The 14384-nt window shown below is 42.5% G+C and overlaps 1 non-coding gene across 1 annotated transcript; it reads left to right on the forward strand.

The window, feature by feature from the left end:
* Positions 1-14038: 14038 nt before the first annotated feature.
* Positions 14039-14111, forward strand: Trnaa-cgc. Its single transcript has one exon. It is a non-coding gene; the product is annotated as a tRNA-Ala (tRNA).
* Positions 14112-14384: the final 273 nt, after the last annotated feature.

The following is a 14384-nucleotide window of genomic DNA, read 5'->3' on the forward strand; positions in this document are numbered from 1 at the left end:
GTGAGAATAGTGTCAGATGTAGGAGATGTAAATATAAAAATACTTGCATACTTTGCTTACTTTCACTCTATTATTTCATATGGGAGCATATTGTGGGGTACATAATGTAAATTCAAGAATATAATGTAGAAACCTGATCAAGGAACTGGGTATTCTTACCACTGCTTCTCAGTATATTTATTCCTTAATGGAATTTGTTGCAGATAATAAGTCTTTTTCCAACCAATAGCTCAATATGTAGTATCAATCCCAGGAATAAGAACAATTTAATAAAGACCTAAAATGACTTACCTTGGTCCAAAAAGGGGGTCCAATATTCAGGATCTCTCATTTTCAATAAATTTACAGCAACATTAAAAACTTGGTTTCAGATAAAGCAAAGTTCAAACAGAGTTTGAAAGACTTTTTGGTAAGTCTCGTCTTCTACTCTACAGATGAATATTTTAACTGGGTCTATTAAATCAGCTTTACTAAAAATGTCTGTCAGATTTCAGTTTTGACAGCACTTGGTCACAACAGCCAAGATTAGGCATTTTGTGTATGATCAAGTTATTAAAAGTGCATAACTATTCATTCTGCAAATATTAGTAGTTCCAGTTTACTGTAATGTATTCACATATCTTGACAATCTCCTGAAAAACGACCAGGGAAGTGGATACTATATTCAAATTTTCTATGTTTTTTATGTTACACTTTCTGTCATATTCCACACCCACGAAAATCATCTCATTTTTGGGTCTATGGCATGAAAACTGCATCTAATCTAATCTACAAATCTTTGTCATTAACTGGTTTTTGTTAATTTTAAAGGAGTTTCCAGTGTTAGCGAATAAAGCCATAACGACTTGATTATCCTTTTCTTCTACATATTTGTGCAAAAAGTCGATTTCTTCATATGTCTATTAAAAAAATAAACACAGAAACAGTCATTATGCTGAAAGTGATTTGAGACTTAATCGAACTTTTGTGGTACCTGACTTCAGAGCACTGTACCATGGAAAGCAAGCACAACGTACTCATTCAATTCCAAGAAATAGATGCGTAATTACTATGAAAATCTGTATTTATTATTACATCTAGGCCTATGTGTTGTTTAACTTTTAAGCCTTAACTAGAGTAACTTTAAGTTTTAACCTATAACGATTAAGTTAATTTAAGATTGTTAAGCCTTTTGCTTAGAATAAAATTCTATTCATGTCTGCTGTATGTATATTTAAATGTCAGTGGTTCACCCTACTCAGACCATTGCAGAAGCGGTTCACAAATTGAAAAAGTTTGGGAATCACTGCCTTAAGATGTTCGAGTAGTACAAAAAGGGACGCTACATCATCTGAATGGGGAGAAATTACAATTGGAGTCCACAGGGGTCGACCATTGGACCACTACCGTTATTACTTTATGTTAACACTAGAAGGACCAGGAATTATGGTCTACCTAGAAGAACCAACCTGTCATTTTGATGGATGAAGTTTTATTTGCCTTTTTTGATAAAGTAAACAGATTTGCAATTATACCAATTTATTTTGTACTATTTATACAGTTTACTAGAATATAATTTTACTCTTTTCTGAAGAGTTAAATCCTACATTAAATATTTTATACCTAATAATTAATCCAAATATATATATGATAAGAAAATGTGAAATTGATAACTTCCCTCAGCCAAAACATAAAATTCTGAATAGCACAATATGCATTAGAGAAAATATTTATAACTCTGATTTTGCTGAATCAAAGCCACCTACTGCATTGTATCACCCAGTACTGTGTATTCAGTGTTGCCTAAATATGGTCCACAAACATACTTGTTGCATTTCGTACGTAAATGCTTTCTGTTATTCTTCCCTCTACATCTCTCAGTTTGACAGGTCTTATGAATGTTGCTAAGCTGCAGTACTATATTGGAAAGTATATTTTGTACCCCTGTGGCCTTATATGCTCAAGGTGACTCTTCTACCAACTTGTATATAAAGTAACATGTGCTTTCTTTTTCACTTTTTACTTCGCTACAGAGTACCCATGCCTTAGTGGCTGCCAAGTCCACAATACACCGAAAAAAGAAATGTTCATGGGCCATGTGCGACATCCATAGTTCACAGTATTAAGTCAAGCCATCTGGTCGATGATGTCAACACCATAACTGGTGTTGATTTAGTACACCATTCATTCTGGTAGCTTTTGAGAATGTCATTCGTTGATAGTAATTGCGTCACACATTTAACTCAAAAGAAGAACATTTTTGTTGTTTTTCCCTTAATAGCATGTTAGAGTCATGAGACCTGACTTATAAAGTACAATTATGTGCAAAGTTGCTGCAGCAGATTTTGCAGGTTGAAGGACTCCCTTTCAGGGTTTCTTCACTTTGCCTGCATGCTTGCACTCTTATGTCTCAAACGTAATGCCACCACATCTAGTTGTGAAAAAATTGTCACATATAATACTTCTTCCTGCAGAAACATAGGCTGGGAATGGAACCCAATCGCACAGGCTTTTACTTAAATGTGAAATATCACATCACTGTGACGATTAACCTAATGATGGGCACTTCACCATGATGCTCACATATGCTATAAGCAATGCAAAAAAAAAAAATCGTTTGAGATAGACTGCCCATCGCACACCTCGATTTTGTCTGCTCAGTGTATCGTTGGCTGGCAAGCAGACGCTAGCAAACAGTGTCTCATACATTTTGGCTTACTGGCAGGGCCATTTCCTCATCAGTTGGCGCTACCACCCGGCCACCTGTCTGTGCTGTCTCATTATATAGCAGCTGTTATTCTTCACACAGGTTCAAGCTGCCTCGTGGTGGCCTCTGCTATGTGGGCAACCTGCTTCCTTTGTGTGCACACCTCAAGGCTGTTCCGAGTTGATAGCTACTGTTTATATATCCACTCAGCTATGGAGGCAGACATAATGGAACGTAGTAGAATTGAATGAAACAATGCACAAGGAATTAGATTCGGAAGTGAGACACTAAAAGTAGAAGATGAGTTTTTCTATGTGTGCAGCGAAACGACAGACAGTGGTCGATGTAGAAGGATCTACAATGCAGGCTGGCAATATCAAGAAAAAAGTTTCTGAAAACGAGAGATTTCTGAACATTCACTATAAATTCAGTGTTAGGAAATCTTGTCTGAAGGTACTATTTCGGAGTGTAGTCTTGTATGGAAGTGATATATAGACATTAAATAGGTCACACAAGAAGAGAATAGAAGCTTTTGTGATGTAGCACTACAGAAGAATGTTGAAGGTTAGATGGGGAGATCGAATAACTATTTAAGATGGAGTGAATAGAACTGCGGAAAAAAGAAATTTTTTGCACAACTTGACTAAAAGATGGGATCATTGATAGGAGATGTTTCCAGAAATTCTGAATTTCATAATGGAGGCAAACATGGAGGATAAAAATCGTGGAGAATACAGTGTGTTGTCCTCGACGACGAATATTCATCAGAGACAAGGGCATCATCAGGAGTACCCCAGAGAAATGTGGTAGGACAGATGTATTTCCATATATACATAAATGATTTGGCGAACAGGGTGGTTGCTAATGAGGCCATGGTGTATGTAAGGTGTCGAAGGTGAGTGACTGTAGGAAGATACAAAACGACTTAGACAAATTTTTCCAGTTGATGTGATGAATGGCAGCTAGCCCTAAACGTGGAAAAATGTAATTTGATGCAGATGAGTAGGAAGAAGAAACCTGAGATGTTCGGATGCAGTATTACTAGTGTCCTGCTTGACGCAGTCAGGTCGTTTAAATATCTGGGCGTAACGTTGCAAGCCGGCCGCGATGGTCTAGCGGTTCTAGGCGCGCAGTCCGGAACCGCGCGACTGCTACAGTCGCAGGTTCGAATCCTGCCTCGGGCATGGATGTGTGTGATGTCCTTAGGTTAGTTAGGTTTAAGTAGTTCTAAGTTCTAGGGGACTGATGACCTCAGAAGTTAAGTCCCATAGTGCTCAGAGCCATTTGAACCATTTGAACGAATCGTAACGTTGCAAAGCAATATGAAATGGAATGAGCACGTAAGGATAGTGGTAGGGAAGGTGAATAGTCGACTTTGGTTTATTGGGAGAATTTTACGAAAGAGTGGTTCACCTGTAAAGGAGACCGCGTAGCCGGCTCAGAGCCATTTGAACCATTTGAATTTGAGACCGCGTATAGTACTCTAGTGCGACCTGTTGTTGAGTACTGCTCGACTGTTTGGGATCCATACCAGGTCGGATTGAAGGAAGAAGTCGAAGAAGTTCAGAGGCGGGCTTCTAGATTAGTTACCGGTAGGTTTGGCTCAAATGGCTCTGAGCACTATAGGACTTAACTTTTGAGGTAATCAGTCCCCTAGAACGTAGAACTACTTAAACCTAACTACCCTAAGGACATCACACACATCCATGCCCGAGGCAGGATTCGAACCTGCGACCGTAGCGGTCTCGCGGATCCAGACTGTAGCGCCTAGAACCGCTCGGCTACTCCGGCCGGCCCGGTAGGTTTGAACAACACGTAAATCTTACGGAGATGCTTTGGGAACCCAAATGGGAATCCCTGGAGGGAACCTAACGTTTTTTCGTGAAACACTATTGAGGAAATTTAGAGAATCGGCATTTGCAGCTGACTGCCCAACGATTCTACTGCTGCCAACATACATTGTGCGTAAGGACCGCGGAGATAAGAGTCAAGAAACTGGGGCTCATACAGAGGTGTACAGACAGTAGTTTTTCCCTCGATCTATTTGCTAGTGGAACGGAACGAGAAATGACAAGTAATGGTACCGAGTACCCTCCGCCACGCACCGTACATGGCTTGTCGAATATCTATGTAGATGTAGATGTAAGGCTTCAGTACAGCAAGCAGGTTCAAATAATTTTAGTAGCAGTAGTTGTGCAGTGATGAGGAGGCTTGCATAGAACATACTAGTGTGGAGTGCTGCATCAAACCAGTCACCGAACTGAAGACCACACCACAACATCTCAGAGTACAACACCGAGGAAAATGTAAGAAAGAGAGAACGTCTACTATCAATATTACGCAATAAAATGACTGAAACATTTATTTAGAGACGTGTAAGTCTAGACAGTTCAGTCAGTTAATAGACAAATTCAGTAACTTCCAGGATGAAGTCACCCCATGAGACATCGCTTTAATAATGTGTAACACCACCTCTTCACTTGATAACGCCATCAATTTGACGAGGAAGAAAGTACACAAGTTTCTTCAGGTATGTCATATCCGGCTCTAGTCTGTCAGTGATGATTACATCCCTTATATCTCCTGTACCAAACTGCTGGTATGTGAGTTGCTAAGTTTCACCTGTTGTTCCAAATAGTTCCATACATTTCCGTGTGGTTAAAATCGAGTGATTTATAGGACCAATTGAGAGTCTTTCAAACCCAATACGTATCTGCGCAACCCTGTGAAGACAGCTGTTATCAGTCTGGAAGACAGAAGTGTCCGCAACAGACTCATTGTGACGCTATCGAAGAAAAGCTACACTTTTTAAATAAAAATGTTGAAATGACAGTCCTGGTTTATGTCCAGTGTAACCTGAGTGATTGGGTCCAACTCATACCACGATCCCCCCTCAAATATCATAGAACCACCTCCTGCCTCAAGTGCATCCTCTACGCACTATGAATTAAAAGCCTCACTGGGTCGTCTTTGCACTGCAGTCTAGTGCGCCCCATCCTGGAATATTCCTGCCCTGTATGGGGCTACACTGCAAAAACCCACATCAAAAGAGTGCAAGCAATCCAAAACAAAGCTCTGGGAAGAGGAATACACATAGAAAGCCGTTTTCATACTGCAGAGTTGCATGATGCCGTGAATTTACAACCACGAAAAACAAGGTTCAAAAATCTCGCCGAAGCGTTCTACGAAAGGACCAGGCTATCACCGAACTCACTAATAAGTTCCCTTGGGAACTACAATCCAAGAGATTTCAGGATCAAAACTCCCAAATCGCTAATCGACAATTAGCTACATGACAACATTCAAACCCACAATCCCAGTCTCTGATTAACCCAGGAAACCCACATACTTCTCTCATAAACGACAGGATCTTTCAAAAAAGTCGGGACTATTGACACTCCCCACCAAAAGGGCAGGGCAGAAGTAAATTTCGTAAAGACAAAACACTTCATCAAAATCAGCCTACGAAACATGGCTATCAGTATGAAATAGAGAGGGTAATGCAGTAGAAAGGGCTGTCCATGCAATTGACGCCTTGCAACATAGAAGAGAGGTAACATCGGGACTCGTCTGACCATACTACTTTCCTCCTGTCAGCTGCTGTCCATTTCCTGTGTTGTTTGGATCACTGAAGTCGTGCAGCTGCAAGTGTTCAAAATGTTCAAATGTGTGTGAATTCCTAAGGGACCAAACTGATTAGGTCATCGGTCCCTGGACTTACACACTTCTTAATCTAACTTAAACTAACCTATGCTAAGAACAACACACACGCCCATGCCCGAGGGAGGACTCGAACCTCCTGCGGGAGGGTCTGCGCAGTCCGTAACATGACGCCTCAAACAGCACGGCCACTCCGCGCGGTAGCTGCAAGTGCAGGTGTCAACGGTCTTTTGTGAGGTACTCGAACGCAAATATCTATTACATGTATTTGTCTTCGCAATATTCGTTTGAAAACTGCTTGTGATGGTCCTGCATTCACTGTAGCACCCACGCCTGTCGGATATGAAACCTATTGCTATCGAAAAAGTGTAACACTCGCCTCCGATCTCTGTCAGTTAGCATCTTTTTACAGTTATCCTTCTTACACTATGTTAGATGGCAGTGAGTAGAACACCATCCTTTGTAGATACATTGGATACTTCTCAGCTGGCCGGTGTGGCCGAGCGGTTCTAGCGCTTCAGTCTGGAACCGCGCAACCGCTACAGTCGCTGGTTCGAATCCTGCCTGGGGCATGGATGTGTGTAATATCCTTAGGTTAGTTAGGTTTAAGCATTTCTAAGTTCTAGGGTAGTGATGACCTCAGATGTTAAGTCCCATAGTGCTCAGAGCCATTTGAACCATTTTTGATATGTCTCATTATTCACCAACAAATCGTGCAGCTTAATTCACGGTGTCATCACGGGCACGTCCACATGTGATAGCTCCTTTCTGCCATTCTGTAACGTTGACCCCTCTTGCTGCGTTGGATTCGTACAACCAACTAGCAAATACATACCGCTTCACTGCCAGCAGTGGTGGATGGTCATCTGACTACCTGGTATAAGCGATCCAAAGCGACCAATGTGTTCTTCTAACGGGGTAACTAATATTTTGCTCAGAGAGCTTACTTCGCAGTTAATCGCATGAAAAAGAAATCATAATGCCTTTCTGTGCCAAACGTAGGTTCATCATAGTGTAATGCAAATAATTTTTCCTTCTAGTGTTGTACTTGTGGATATCTCTGTTATTCTCAAACTTATAAGGAAACATCACCAACCTGATATCACATTTTAAGGAGAATAAAGCACACTTGCACGTTATCAGCATCAGCATACCATCCTGTGCGAAAATTTAGGCCATAATTATGAAAGTATGCAATTATGACCTTCTGAAACAAGCTTGGCCGTATGTCACTCACTCTGCCCCACTGCAGATGCTTAATGCCCTGGTTCAATGTAACGTGCAATCGAATGAGTAAGAGGTTTGTGAAATACTATTTTGATATTGGTAACGTACTTTTTTCGTCAAATATAACTCCACATTGGGTTCGGGACTATGGGACACTGGTTGGTCGATGAAATATAATAATACTGTACCAACAACCATTATTTTGATTGTTTTATTAGCAATCAGTTTCGACGTTCCAAACACGTCATCTTCAGGCCTGGCGCGTGAACGACGCCAAGTACCACACATGCATGTATAACACAAGGCACAAATAATCCTATCTCGTTCCATAGATATTCAACCTTCATGAACATTTGTGCCCTTCATACACGTGTGGTACTTGCGATCCACAAATGCAGTATAAATTAATAAAACGAATGAATGTGTCCTTAAAGATGATTGTCAACCTTACTTTTGTGCGTTATTTTCTTTGGATTTTAAAGCTGACACTGTTAAAGCAGAATACATTTGCAGGAGATGCCATATTCTACAACATGATTGGCATGATTAAGCTGTTGATTTGATGGAATTACACTTTCCTAGAGACATATCAGGCTCAACTTTATCTTCGATAAGGACAGAAGATGAAGTAATACGTGAGGAATTTGTGCCAAGGCTGGGATTTGAACACAGGTCTCCTACTGATTTTAGTAGGAGAAAATGTTCTGAAGGTGTGAATTGCGGTTTGTGTTAGGGAGACCACTGAACAAGGGTAGGCCATGGAGCTGTCTGAGCCACAGTGTCACGATGGTGTAGTGTGTAGCACATCTGCCTAGTAAGCAGGAAATTGGGTTCGTTAGGGAATTCAATATTCCGAGACCCACAGTGTCAAGAGTGTGCCGAGAATACCAAATTTCAGGCGTTACCTCTCACCGCGGACTGCAGTGGCCGACGGATTTCACTTAACGAGAGAGAGCAGCGGCGTTTGTGTAGATGGTTCAAATGGCTCTGAGCACTATTAGACTTAACATCTATGGTCACCAGTCCCCTATAACTTAGAACTACTTAAATTTAACTAACCTAAGGACAGTACACAACACCCAGTCATCACGAGGCAGAGAAAATCCCTGACCCCGCCGGGAATCGAACCTTTTTTTTTGTAACCATATATATTTATTTAAATATATTAACAACGATACATTTAAAAAAGACATTTTATTCTATTAATCTATTATATTCCTAGTGTTGGTTAATATTACTGTCATTTTATGTGTTTTCGTTTTTATATTTTCCTTTTTCGTTTTTCTCTTATTGTTGTCCCTTAAACCCTTTTACGTGGCCATTTGTCGTATTTTTTTTTGAGGAGGTAGACATTGCAGGACAGGCATAACAGTTTATATTTGGCATCGATGCATTGACTTTGAGTTTATGTTTCTGTATGTGATGCACCTGTGATGCCACAGGCACATTGTGTATTCTGGTTTGATCTCTTCCTCTAGTTACACTGTTAAGTGGGACAGTATGAGGGAAACGTCACCATGATAGGTGGAGCAGAAGTGGAAGAAACTTTTTCTTTTACATATACTACAGAATATACCTAAATTGAAGAAGAGAGAAAATTTTGTCATATTACATAAGAGAAGCAGAAAGGATAGTGTGAGTAATCAATAGAATTTTATAGGCACAAAGTAAAGGAAATCATTTAAAAAAAATCTAATAATAATAATAAGTAGTTGGCACTTTCCACTAAGTAATGCTTGTTTCCTATTCAGCATAGTACAAACAATGGAAGAAAAGTTAATTTAAAAAAAAACTGGTAGTACTACTGTGCATACTTTTGACACTGTTTCGGCTGCGAGCATGACAGATGTTTGGTGAGAAGCACTTTGTATCACTGATTTCACTAAGAAGAAACACATTATACTATTATACTTCACTATTTGATGCGAGAAGAGAAAGCACTTTATCTTTTGTGTTGGACTTGTTCGCTATCACTGCAGACGTTATTCTTGTGGTGAGTGTGGCCGCGGTGGTCTAGCGGTTCTAGGCGCTCAGTCCGGAGCCGCGGGACTGCTACGGTCGCAGGTTCGAATCCTGCCTCGGGCATGGATGTGTGTGATGTCCTTAGGTTGGTTAGGTTCAAGTAGTTCTAAGTTCTAGGGGACTGATGACCATAGATGTTAAGTCACATAGTGCTCAGAGCCATTTGAACCATTTTCTTGTGGTGAGTGTGGTGAGGTGGCTGGTGGCGGTGCTGAGGGTCACAGGCTGGGAAGGACTCTGGCGATTGCTGTCTGCAGTGGAATCTGCAGGAAGTTTTTGAAGTTCTCGTGGTATCGCCTGTGCTGCTGGGTCGTCTTTTTCTCCTCCCAGAGGTCCATCAGGAAGGCCAGCTGGTCGGTCTGCCTCCTCGCTACGATGGCGTGTGCCGTTATGGCGAGGATCCAGAGATTCGCCAGTCGCTTGGGCCGTGGAAATGGGTTGCAGTCTGGGGCGGTGAACCCGGGAACCCGGGCGCGGGAAGCGAGAACGCTACCGCACGACCACGAGCTGCGGACCAGGTTTGTGTTGAGTTATCAGTGCTGACAAACAGGCAACACTGCATGTAATAAACGTAGAAATCAATGCGGGGAATACAAAAAACGTATCCATTACGACATAGCGAAAAAATTTGGCGTTAATGGGCTATGGCAGCAGGCAACCCACGCTAGTGCCTTTGCTAACAGCACGACATCACCTGCGGCGCCCCTCCTGGCCTGGACAATATCAGTTGGACTCTAGGCAACTGGAAAGTCGTGGCGTGGTCAGATGAGCTCTGGTTTCAGTCGGTAAGAGCTGATGGTAGCATTCGAGTGTGGTGCAGACGCCAAGAAGACATGGACCCAAGTTTTCAACAAGGCACTGTGCAAGCTGGTGGTGGCTCCATAATGGTGTTGACATTAGCGTGACAAAGTGGGTTCTAGCACAGTCTGTTAGTGCGGGGTGCCTACATTCGTGGGCAAACCTACTGTTCTCTTTTCATTGACAGGTCCTTAACCTATTGTTGTGCTAAGTGGATTACTATTGAAAGACAGGTCTGTAACCTACTGTTCCCCCACCCCTCCACCTCCCCCTCCTCATCCCCTCCTTCACCACCACCTCTCCATTCCTCTCAAAGACACCTCGCTAATACAAGCACACTGTTGAGCTCAATTTAATTATTTAATTAATTAAATCAATAAATTAATTAAACCCTTCCTTTTGGAAACCTCATAGCTCTCCCCCTCCCCTCCTCCACATCGAAATTGGCAGGGAAAAGACTCGGTTATTGGCCATTTGGCGGAAAATCGATAGCAGTTATGGAATATTGTTTAAGCAATTTAGACAATGAAACTTCCTGGCAGATTAAAACTGTGTGCCCGACCGAGACTCGAACTCGGGACCTTTGCCTTTCGCGGGCAAGTGCTCTACCAACTGAGCTACCGAAGCACGACTCACGCCCGGTACCCACAGCTTTACTTCTGCCAGTATCTCGTCTCCTACCTTTCAAACTTTACAGAAGCTCTCCTGCGAACCTTGCAGAACTAGCACTCCTGAAAGAAAGGATATTGCGGAGACATGGCTTAGCCACAGCCTGGGGGATGTTTCGAGAATGAGATTTTCACTCTGCAGCGGAGTGTGCGCTGATATGAAACTTCCTGGCAGATTAAAACTGTGTGCCCGACTGAGACTCGAACTCGGGACCTTTGCCAGGAAGTTTCATATCAGCGCACACTCCACTGCAGAGTGAAAATCTCATTCTGGAATTTAGACAATGTGTGGAATATTGTTTATTTAAACAATTTATGGGATAGAAGGCGATGTTTGTAATATAGTTTAAATATTTAGTTGAAGACTTTGTTGGGAAATCGACTGCACTTTATGGAATACTGTTTATTTAAACAGTTTGTGGGTTACAAGTCTCTATGGAATATTTCAACAATGGCGGCGTTTTTTCGTTCTGATCGCGCATGAGCTTAGTTTATATTTACTACTAGAGTCAGGGATGTTAAGGCTCTTATTTTTTATTTTCCTCACTTTCTGAAGCTCTCTAGTGCCTAAGTACAGATGGGAAGATCAGAACAAATATGTATCTAAAGGTTCACGACATATTTTAAAACCCACTGTCGCTTTCTGCAGACAGACAAATTAGCAAAATTTCAGCGCCGAATAACATACATCAAAAAAAGTTTTGTATCACCTCAGTTCTGAGAGTTCCGGAACCTACACAGAAAACTGGAATAGAGATCAACATAAACATCATTTCCACCCTTTTTATTGCTCATGAAAACCACATATTGCATGCTGTAGCACCATACAGCGAGACCTTCAGATGTGGTGGTCCAGTTTGCTGTACACACCAGTACCTTTAATACGCAGTAGCGCATCCTCTTGCATTGAAGCATGCCTGTATTCGTTGTGTCATACTATCCACAAGTTCATCAAGGCACTCTTGGTCCAGATTCTCCCACTCCTCAACAGCGATTCGGCGTAGATCCTTCAGAGTGGTTGGTGGGTCACATTGTCCATAAACAGCCCTTTTCAATCTATTCCACACATGTTCGATAAGGTTCATGTCTGGAGAACAAGCTGGCCACTCTAGTTGACTGATGTCGTTATCCTGAAGGAGGGCATTCACAGGATGTGTATGATGGGGACGAATACCCCGCCAATATGCTGCTGATATGGTTGCACTATCGGTCGGAGGATGGCATTCTCGTGTTGTACAGCCATTATGTCGCGTTCCATGACCACCAGCAGTGTACATCGGCCCCACATAATGACACCCCAAAATAGCAGGGAACCTCCATCTTGCTGCACTCGCTGGACAGTGTGTCTAAGGCGTTCAGCCTGACCAGGTTGCCTCCAAACACGTGTCTGAAGAATGTCTGGTTGAAGGCATATACAACACACATTGGTGAAGAGAGAACGTGATGCCAATCCTGAGCAGTCCATTCGGCGTGTTGTTGCGCCCATCTGTACCGCATTGCATGGTGTCGTGGTTGCAGAGATGGAGCTAGCCATGGAAGTTGGGAGTGAAGTTGCGCATCATTCAGCCTATTGTGCACAGTTTGAGTCGTAACATGATGTCCTGTGTCTGCACGAAAAGCGTTATTCAACATGGTGGCGTTGCTGTCAGTGTTCCTCCGAGCCATAATCCGTAGGTAGCGGTCATCCACTGCAGTAGTAGGCCTTGGGCGGCCTGAGTGAGGCATGTCATCGACAGTTCCTGTCTCTCTATATCCCCTCCATGTCCGAACAACATCGCTTTGGATCACTCCCGAGACGCCGAGACACTTCCCTTGTTGAAAGCCCTTCCTGGCACAAAGTAACAATGCGGCCACGATCGAACCTTGGTAATGACCGTCTAAGCATGGTTGAACGACAGACAACACGAGCTATGTACCTCCTTCCTGGTGGAATGACTGGAACTGATCGGCTGTCTGACACCCTCCGTCTAATAGGCGCTGCTCATGCATGATTGTTTACATCTTTGGGCGGGTTTAGTGACATCTCTGAACAGTCACAATATTTTTCCTTCTCGCTTTGCTTGTGACAGAGCTGGTACTTTTCCTCCATTTAGAAGTTTTGTCTCTTCCCACAAACAATATCCACAGTCAACGTCTATCTTCAGGAATTCTGGGAACTGGGATGATGCAAAACTTTTTTGATGTGTGTATTTTGTAAAGATTAAGAAATATAGATACATATTGCACTGACACTTAAATCCTTGAAAAGAGATCTACAGATCACTAATGAAATGAACTGCGGTAGAGCAGCCACTGTTTGAGACCTCCTGTGTGTGTGTCTATCGTCATGGCACCGCAATGAAGGTCAAAACACCCCATGCCCTAATTACAGATCACGTTACCAAATACCACCGATCAAAGACTGGAGATTGGCCTTCTTTGATCTCGCACCCCTTCAAGCAAAGTATCAAGCGGCTGCATTCTGTTGATCGCCGAATTGCAGACTCACTTACTGTCTCTGACGCTCTCAAGACACCACTCCTTGTTTGTATGTGAGAACCAACGTCTCCAAACACGAAGATGAAGGTTTCCATCTCTCCACAGAATACTGTGTTCCCATTGGCTAATGCTGGAGACAAACGGAAAGTTGACGCAATTTCGACATAAAAAATAGAGTGAAATAATCCATTTGCACTCCCTGTCAAATTAACTGTCTAACAATTAACAGGAGTCAAACATATGGTTTGAAACATTCACTTCCATCTTACGATTATCCTTCTTCATAATGAAACAGATTTTCAACGTTTGAGTATCACACACAAACATTATACAAAGCATGTAATGAAATTTCCGCCACAAATAGATCGTAGCGCTAAATATATCACACGTCTTGTATGAGCCCTCCTCCATCACAACGTTTCCACTAAACATATTTAGTGAGAGAAAACAAAAAATACTGACGATCACACAAGCTCGCGATCACGAAGCTAGCAGACCGAGCGAGGTGGTGCAGTGGTTAGCACACTGGACTCGCATTCGGGAGGACGACGGTTCAATCCCGTCTCCAGCCATCCTGATTTAGGTTTTCCGTGATTTCCCTAAATCGTTTCAGGCAAATGCCGGGATGGTTCCTTTGAAAGGGCACGGCCGATTTCCTTCCCCATCCTTCCCTAACCCGAGCTTGTGCTCCGTCTCTAATGACCTCGTTGTCGACGGGACGTTAAAAAACACTAACCTAACCTAACCCACGAAGCTAGCGCCACTTATTGCCGGGCGCGGCTCTTGTTCGCCACGGCGCGCTGGCTATGCCCGCCCGTACCAAACGCATTCGTGCTACACAATAC

Source organism: Schistocerca piceifrons, chromosome X (genome assembly GCF_021461385.2).
Source record: "Schistocerca piceifrons isolate TAMUIC-IGC-003096 chromosome X, iqSchPice1.1, whole genome shotgun sequence".
Classification (NCBI taxonomy): domain Eukaryota; kingdom Metazoa; phylum Arthropoda; class Insecta; order Orthoptera; family Acrididae; genus Schistocerca; species Schistocerca piceifrons.